The 9,064-nt window shown below is 33.3% G+C and overlaps 1 pseudogene; it reads left to right on the top strand.

Moving 5' to 3' along the window:
• The first annotated feature begins 427 nt into the window (after window positions 1-427).
• On the top strand, window positions 428-524 carry LOC122115558 (annotated as a pseudogene).
• Window positions 525-9,064: the final 8,540 nt, after the last annotated feature.

Genomic DNA, 9,064 nt, shown 5'->3' with positions numbered 1-9,064 from the left:
ACATGGAGCAAGGATAAAGGGTCAGGAAGACATTTGTGCCAGTAAGACCTCATTTGGGAGATTTTAAGCTGCAGAAGTTTAGAAGTAGCTTTTAAGCAAGGCTTACTTTGACTCCATTATCTCCACAAAGCTAAATCAGTTAATAAATAAGTACTTGAAAATCCATCATCTTTGGACCTAGGTATAAAGGCTGCAAAGTATGATCCAATTTCAAATGAAAAAGACTTAAAATAGTCATTGAAAAAATTGCAAATGTGAGCAATTGAACAAACAATATAAGTTTTTTCCACCATACACAGAATTTTACAGAAATAAGATGAACTGCAATTTTGGGAACAATAAGGTTTCCTTCTTACAAATAGGCAACCAAAGATATATGCCTGTCTTAAGATTGCATCATTAACTACTTAAATTTCCAGGATACTACATGCTTCAGCAGCACGTCTACCCAAATTACAATACAGAGATTTACATGGCTCTTGTACAAGGATGATATGAAAATTTGTGAAGTATTGCATATTTTTCATTCTTCTGATGCAAGAAATTAAAAACAGTTATTAAAAAGTTGATTACAAATATACAAGTGTAAGAATACATGTAATTCATAGAAATAAAAGTTAGTTTGACATCATTCAATCTTCACTTTTTACAAATTCCTTTACATAGCATAACCTTTATAAAACTTTTGAAATAAGATAACATTGTCATTTTATCCTAAAGAAATAAAATTCTTTAAGGACCTAGGAATTAAAGGAATCTTAAACTGTTTCTATATGGAATGCAATCTGAAAGGACACATTTATTAATGAACCTATATATTATAAAACAATGTCGAATTCAAAGGATTATATCTAGGAGAGAATGAAATAGGTTATGGACATTACACAAACAGAATACTAAATATTTTTAAATCTACTTTTTTTCAGTCATGCACCAGAAATATCTTTACTTTCTGTATTACTCATTTCAACAGATAAGTTAAAATTATTTATGATTTAAAAAACCACAAACTCTATAGAAATCATTATAGATGTATACAAACAACTCGAATATATTTTGACATCAAAGTCAGGCAATTCACTTGGACGAATACCATGGAATCCATGAATTTTTAAAGTAAGATATTGCTGTTGCTTTGTATTGTGAAAATATTTTGTATGGACACATAGGATGGACTGGCAATTTTGAAATTTAAGAAACTTAACTGAATCATTAGGACTTAGGAAAACAATTTGTACAGCTTTCCAAAACTTCAAAGAGGTAGTAATACATACTTATCCTTTTGGCAATATCAAATGCAGCTTCTTCCAAGTTGTGCTTCAGACATGGTTTGAAATAATGGTTCACCAGAAGGAGATCCAGCATATCTTTGCTATATCTATTCCCAGCAGCAAGATGCAAGGGGGTCAAGAGGCCTTTAGTTTGGGCTTTGTATCTGTATCATGATGAAATAAAGAAGCCACTGTGGTATTATTCCATGTATAAGTACTGTGCAGGGGTGTCCAGCCATTCACAATTATTCCAGGAATATCTACCTTGAGCCACCAACTCATGGACAATGTCTAAGTGTCCACTGTAGGCTTCTCGATGAAGAGGGGTATACTCATCGTCATCCCTAGTATTCACATGAGTGGCCTTTTTGGAAAGTCGTCTCTGCACTGTAGTAAGGCGGTTATTTTCAACAGAACAAAGAAGAAATTTGCTTGAATCCTTCGCCATTTTTTTCTTAAAACTGATACCATTTCTCACTTTTTCATCTTGTTCTTCAACTTCATAGCAATTGTCTAACCAGAGACTTTGAGTGCCAGTGAGAATGAGCTGTCCATGTATTTTCCCAATAGTTCACATTGGATGAAATGGTCAGAAAAATCCGGTGAATTTTCTGCATTTGTTTTTTTCACTATTATTTATTTTCTCTTTTTTCATTTTTACTATTCTAAATTATTCTAACTGGAGAGTAGGGAATTGGTAGAGAGCAGAGGAAAGATTTTCCTCCGTATTCAAAGGTACAGAATGAAAATGAGGACTAGTGGTGTCTTCATGAGCAGCTTATTCTAGGAATGAGAAAATAGGAAATAATGCTTTCTATGTAAATGAATTGGGAAATGGCAGAGGAGAAAGTGAAATGATGCAACCAAAAATATAAAAGCAAAATAAATTAGGATAATTATGGAGCAATCTTATTATCTATGAGAACCATGAAAGGGAGAGAGGAAGAGAGAGACAGATGTGCAATGATCTAGCTAGCCACAAAATCCATCCCTCTGATCAAATTATAGTGCAAATAATTTCATTTTTAAAAGAGATGGAAATAGAATTTAAGATCAAATCTCTCCATTGTTTTTAATTATATTTTTATTATCTTAAATACTTGTACAAGGGAATTTCCATTAAACAAATCAGTTTTTTAAGTATAATGGATCTTTACATAGCTTTCCAACACCCTTCCAAACCTCACCCCACTTTAATTTTTTTCTAGTTTCATACTATCTGAATTAAATATTATACCTTCACTCTCTTCCTCCATAACTCTCTTTATTCCTTTCTTTTGACTTCCCCTCATATCTTCCAAGTGATAGTTTCCTGGTATTCATTTTGTTGGAGTAAAGTTCAATTTCATAAGAAATTAAACCTTTGAAATAATCCTCTGCAAATAGCATGCTTTGGTTAATATTTTTGTGTAAACTTGTATAAATTTCTATCTTCCAAATATGAGACAGAGCTTGGGTCCTTTGTGTGTCTGGCTCTGACTTAGTTCACTTAATATATTTTTAGATCTATCCATTTCGTTGCAAATAATGTAACAGTCTTCAAATGGATGGGTGCAATCCAATTGTGTATATGTGCCACACTTTCTCCAACCATCACTCCACCAAAGGACATCTGGGCTGTTTCCGTAACTTGGCTACGGTGAATAGTGCAGCAGTGAACATGGTTGTGAAAGTGATTTTCTGTAACCCTTTGGAAGAATTCATCACTACCTTTATAGGAGCAATCCTCTAGCTAGTTTTCCAGAATAAGAATATCCCTCCCTTCATCTTCATCACAATGTATTGCAAGTCCTCAGAAACACATTTCCCCCTACAGGTCTCAATAAGCTAAAACCACACTGTGCCCATATTCTTTCAATACATTTTTTACATAATTGGACATATAATTAAGTGAGAACCTTCTATATACTTTCCTAATGTGGGAATGAGGGACATGACAGAGAAAAAGTAAAAAATATGTAATTTAATTAGCTATTATCATATTTAAAATCATTTTCAGCTCTAATTCATAGCCTCACATAATATTATTTTAATCTTTATTTGATTACTTCATCTAACCCATAAATTATAACAGGTGAGTTTAAAACAAAGGCAAAAAGTGTGGTTTGATTTTGACATTCATGTGTGAAGTTGCACAACATGGGCAAATAGATGGATTGGAATTAATAGCTCTTATCCATTTTGTTAACGTAGAGACGGTTTTCCCAAACTGATTCTCGCAATTCGCATTCCATTCAACAACAAGAAACATGTGATAATTTCCTTTGATTTGCTCCTTATTAACTTTTGTTTCCATTTAATTTTATAATGGATGATTTCATAAATCTACTGTAGATACAAAAATATGTTAAAATATTTCTATCCGTATGCATTGATATATACATACACACATATATTACACAGGTTATAATGATAATGTATAACTTCAGTAACTGTACAATTTACTAAATTATTAAAACTATCGACGGCTCATGCCTGGCATCCTGGTTACTCGGGAGGCTGAGATCTGACGATCATGGTTTGAACCCATACTGGGCAAGAATGTCCAGGAGCCTCTTATCACCAAACAACCAACAGAAAATCAGAATTGGAACTGTGGCTCAAAGTAGTAGAGTTGTAGCCTTGAGAGAAAAATCTCAGCGACATCATCCGGGCTCTTAGTTCAAGAAGTATAATCTACCCAAATAAACATCTATTTAATTTAAACATGTGTAAGTAAAGTATTTCCATCACCCAAATGCACAACCATGCTCATTTGCAAGGTAACTGTTTTTTCTGAAGTACCATAAAACATTTTCACTTAAGTTAAAAGGATTGCACTATGGGTTCATTCTCTCATTCATTTTTCCACTCAAATACTCAAATCTTACAATTTTTCCAATTATTTAAAATCATAGATTTTTACTTTAATACCCAAATATTAGAGTTTGAATTGAATGTCTTATGCCCCCTAAATGGGTGTTCTTACCATTTTGTCATGTCCCCAACCCTAAATTATCCTTATTATTTTTCAGATACTTGTGTACGACCTTGGGTTCAGTCCATGTTATGTTATTCTTCCTGGAATTTAGAATAACAGGTGCATGGCATTGTGTACAGATCTTACTGTCCAGTCTGGGCTTTATCCTCTATCCTCACAACAGTAGACTCCCAGGTAGTATGGATTTTCATAAGCTCGTCATAGCTGATGTTTTTTTTTAAGTCTTTGCATTTCCTGCAGGTTCATGAGTACTGAATTAATTTGTTTTCTTGGGTTATTTTTATTTTTTTATTGTGTTTCATTTCAATGTATGTGTTGAGTTGTTCCTCACTTTTCCTTTTGTTTCTTTCAATCAAGTTCTTACCTAAAGTGCTGAGAAACCAATTCTTCTTTTTCACGATAGTCAAGATGAACATGATTTATTCCCAAGCAATTTCAATAATATTTAAACACCATCATATCTATGGATGGTATATAAATGATAAATGCTGCGAAGGGTCTTTTTATTTTCACAGCAGTCTTTGTCATATACAGTCAGATCATGAAATATATGCAGATAATTAAACTACAGATGTAAGCAAAGAGAAGAAAAACCTATTATTAATTGTTTGTAAGAGGCTTTCCTTCCAGTGAAAGAAATGCGTTGCTTGATGCAGGATTTCACAAAATTATTTTGCTAGGAGGAAGCTAAACAATCATCTAATTCTATAGAATTGAGGGAGAAGAATCAAACTCCTGAATAGTTTATATTTGGGTCAAATAAAAGCATGCTTCCAAAAAGAGAGTTGACTTTAGAGAAACATGATGAGTTTATGTAAATAGGTGCTTAGCTGATTTTGTTAATTTGTAAACTAATACAGGGAAATAGAGTACAGAAAAGTAAAAAAAGAACTTCGCATTGCAATACTTATGTGTGTGTGTGTGTACACATGCACGTGTATACACGCACATGCATGTGCAAGTGCTCATTCATTCATCATCTCTAAGCTTCTGTGACCTAGGATAGTCGTTTACCACTTGAACCATCGTTCCACTCCTGTTTTTTTGGAGATAATCTCATGCATTTTCATGATTGGACTGGCTTTGAATAGTGGTCTTCATATCTCAGCCTCCAGAGAAGCTAGCTAAGCTTATTCATCCTCCAAGTAGCTAGTTAAAATTGGGCCTGTCCTCTATGCTTCACTGCTCTTTTATTCTTGTCCTGAGTTGTTCACATGCCTAAGTCATATATATGTCTAGTTGCCTTAAGAAATACTCTTACTGCTTGGCACCAGGGGCTCCCATCTGAACTCTTAACTACTGAGGAGGCTTGAGAACAGAACCCAGGCCAAAAGTTTAGTAGACTTCCTTCTCAATCTATAGCTGGGTGCATTGGATCATTTCCACCATCCTGCACTATCTACAGGTTAAGATTGGAAGGACTGCAGAATCCAGGCCAGCCAAGGTAGGAAGCTAGACAAGTTGGTGTGCAACTCTTATGCCATTGATAATGGGAAAGCTAAAACGACAGATCAGGTGCATGTTCTTGTGGAAAGGGAACCCTTATCCTAAAATTAACCACTGATATGACACCAGTCCAACAAAAACAAGACCCCAAGTTGAACACAATTTCCCACAACCAAAATAAGTATATACCTTAACATCCAGAAACTTAGTAAAATCTGCTCTTTGCTCTAATATCAGCTTCATCTAATTATCATATGATGTAACAAAATAGTTTCTTCATTAAATTTATTATATATTAAAAGACCTAGAAAAATCTTTCTCACGTATTAAGTGCAAACGAATGACAAATTGCCTCATTTCTTACATATTTGACTACCACTATAAATTCATCTTATGATTATTATTAATATATTCTGATTTATTACTTTATTTTGTAACAGTTTTTAAACATTAGGCTTCTCTGCTGAAGTTGAAGTATTTTAATAGTATCATCAAATAATATTACTTGGGTACTTAGAGCAGTATTTTAAAAAGTTTTTAACCAATGGTTTCTAGTAATTCTGTTTTTTTTGGGGGGGGGGTCTAGTCCTGGGACCTAAACTCTGGGCCTGGATGCTGTTCCTCAATGCTAGTTCAAGGCTAGCACTCGACCATTTGAGCCACAGCACCACTTTTTCTGTTTATGTGATGCTAAGGAATCTAACCCAGGGCCTCAAGCATGTAAGGCAAGAGCTCTACCACTGAGCCACCTTCCTAGCTCTCTATGAATTCTTAATTTGTATATTATTTAGTTTATTTTTAATTTCAGTTTAATTTTATTGTAAAGGTAATGTACAGAGGGATACAGTTACATAAATAAGGTAATGAGTACATTTATTATGGAAGGAATATTGTTACCTCTTTCATTGATTTTTTTGCACACTCAAAAAAAACCCAAGTATTCTATGCTTCCATCAGAAAGAATGACATTGCCCCATTTGTTAGGAAATGGAAAGATTTGGCAAAAATTATATTAAGCGAAGTGAGCTAGGCCCAAAGAAACATACGTCTCATGGTTTCCCTTATTTGCAATAACTACTATACGTCTGAGACAAGCAGAAAAAGTCAGATAAGTTGATGTTAGGTAAAATGAACCCTAAGAAATGTATTCAAATGTTTTTTTTTTTTTTCATGCATTTGTTTCTAACGCATTTATAAGATTATTTCTTTGTTGCTTTGTATGTCCCCCCCACCCCCACAGTATAACCCCTTCTTTCACTGTATTTGATGTCGGTATAATTTGTGTAGGGGAAGGGGAAAAACAAGTCATTTAAATAAGGATACAGGTGGACCATTGAAACAATGAGAAGTACAAGTTGTCATGTCGAAAATGAACTTTAAAACTTTGGTGTGGGGGGGAAGATTGTGTGGGGAAAAGGGGGGAAGGCTGGGAAAGGATGGGAAGGGGAAACAAAGGAGGAGGCTAAAATGCTTGTTAAGAAATGTACTCATTATCTTGCCATCTAATTGTAACCCAAATGCACAGTATTTTCACAATAAAAAATAAATAAAAATTAAAAAAAAAACTACTGATGCTTTTCCTGTCGTCATTGATCAATAGGTACTTTGCTATCTTTGTTCATGCATTTTTTATTATAAAATTGATATACAGAAGGCTTACAGTTACTTAAGTCAACCAAAGAGTACACTTCATTTTATTTTCTAAATTTCAAATTTTGAGCTGAATTATTTTCTTTTGTTTCTTTAGGGTAATTCTTTTATTCAGAGTTGTAGGATTAGTTAATTTAGTTTTGCATAATTTTAACACATGTAAATTATTCAGTCATATATTTTGCTTTCAAAATAGTTGCCATGTGAATATTTAAAAATTATTTTTTTTAATTTTATATGGTTGGTGAATTTAAATAAATTTATTATCTCATAGTTCTAAACATATTTGTCCAGGTAACAAATACTTTATTTTCAAGAAGCACATACTTTATTAAAAAAGCCTTCATTACATGGTCACTTTTTGGCAATATTTGTACTTAAATTAAAAAAAAAAGTCTCTTTGAACTGGGCATAGTGATTTGTGGTTTCCATTTTCTAACTATGGTGGGAAGTGTAAATAGGGTTAGTAATTCGGGAGAGAATGGGAAACTATGAGACCTTATCATAAATTTCCAGAGTGAAATCATTAGAGATATAGCCATCCCTAGCAAGATATAGAGAACCTGGTTATCATATTCTAAATCTTGAATTAAAACACCAGTAACAACAATCTTTTGTCAAAATAAAAGGATACATGTTTCAAAATGTTTATTATTTAAAACTTGTTTGCAAAGTTCTCATGTCTTTTATTTCTTAATTTTCAATTTACTTAATCTATAAGAATCCAAGTATCTTGTGACTATTTTATTTCTACTAAACTTTTAAATACTATGAGCAATATTATGATTTCATATATTAAAATACTTTTACTGTTTGTGATAATTTCCTCTGTTTCATATGATAATAACAATATTCCAAATGTGTGTATATGGTGTGTGTGTGTTTATGTGGGTTTTTTGTGTGTGTGCTTTTTGTGTACTTTGTAATGCTTAGGAAATCACACAATTGCTTCCCATATGTTAGGCCAATGTTTCACCACTGAACTATACTGTTTAGTTATAATACAAATTGTATTTTAAGTTATGACTTTTAAATTTTCATTCCTAGTAAGCTTTTTCAAAATTATATAGGATAAAATGTGATCCAACTTCTTTTTTTTATTTAATTTTATTTTATTTGTGAACATACTGTACAGAGGGGTTAAAATTACATGGGCAGGATAATGCGTACATTTCTTACCAAGCATTGCAGCCTCCTCCTTTGTTTACCCTTCACCTCCCTTCCCAGCCTCCCCCCTCCCCCCTAATCCCAATCCTTCTCCTTCCCCCCCTTCTCCCCCCTCCCCCCCCGCACCGACGTTGTAAAGCTCGTTTTGGACATGACAACTTGTACTTCTCATTGTTGCAACAGGTCCACCTGTATCCTTAAACAACTGGTTTTTCCCCATCTCCTCCACAGTTATACTGACAATGGTTTCCCTTATTTGCAATATCTAGTATATGTATGAGTCAAGCGGAAAAGGTCAGATAATCTGATGTCAGGAAAATGAACCCTTAGATATGTATTTTAAGGTTTTTTTCTTTCATGCATGTGATCCAACTTCTATCCACGTTAGCAATTGTTATTGTTATTTTTTCTCTTATTTCTTTGGAAATTAATTATATTCCTATTACAGCTTTTTTACATTGTAACAGCTCTATACAATGCTTTATTTTCTATTTTATTTTTTCCATGTTATCTGACTTTCAGTCCAAACTATCAGGTGGATTAAAAAGAA

Source organism: Dipodomys spectabilis, unplaced genomic scaffold (assembly GCF_019054845.1).
Source record: "Dipodomys spectabilis isolate Male_0828 unplaced genomic scaffold, ASM1905484v1 ptg000121l, whole genome shotgun sequence".
NCBI classification, from domain to species: domain Eukaryota; kingdom Metazoa; phylum Chordata; class Mammalia; order Rodentia; family Heteromyidae; genus Dipodomys; species Dipodomys spectabilis.
Note: the sequence above shows the minus strand (reverse complement) of the source record. Positions and strands in the feature narration are given on the sequence as shown.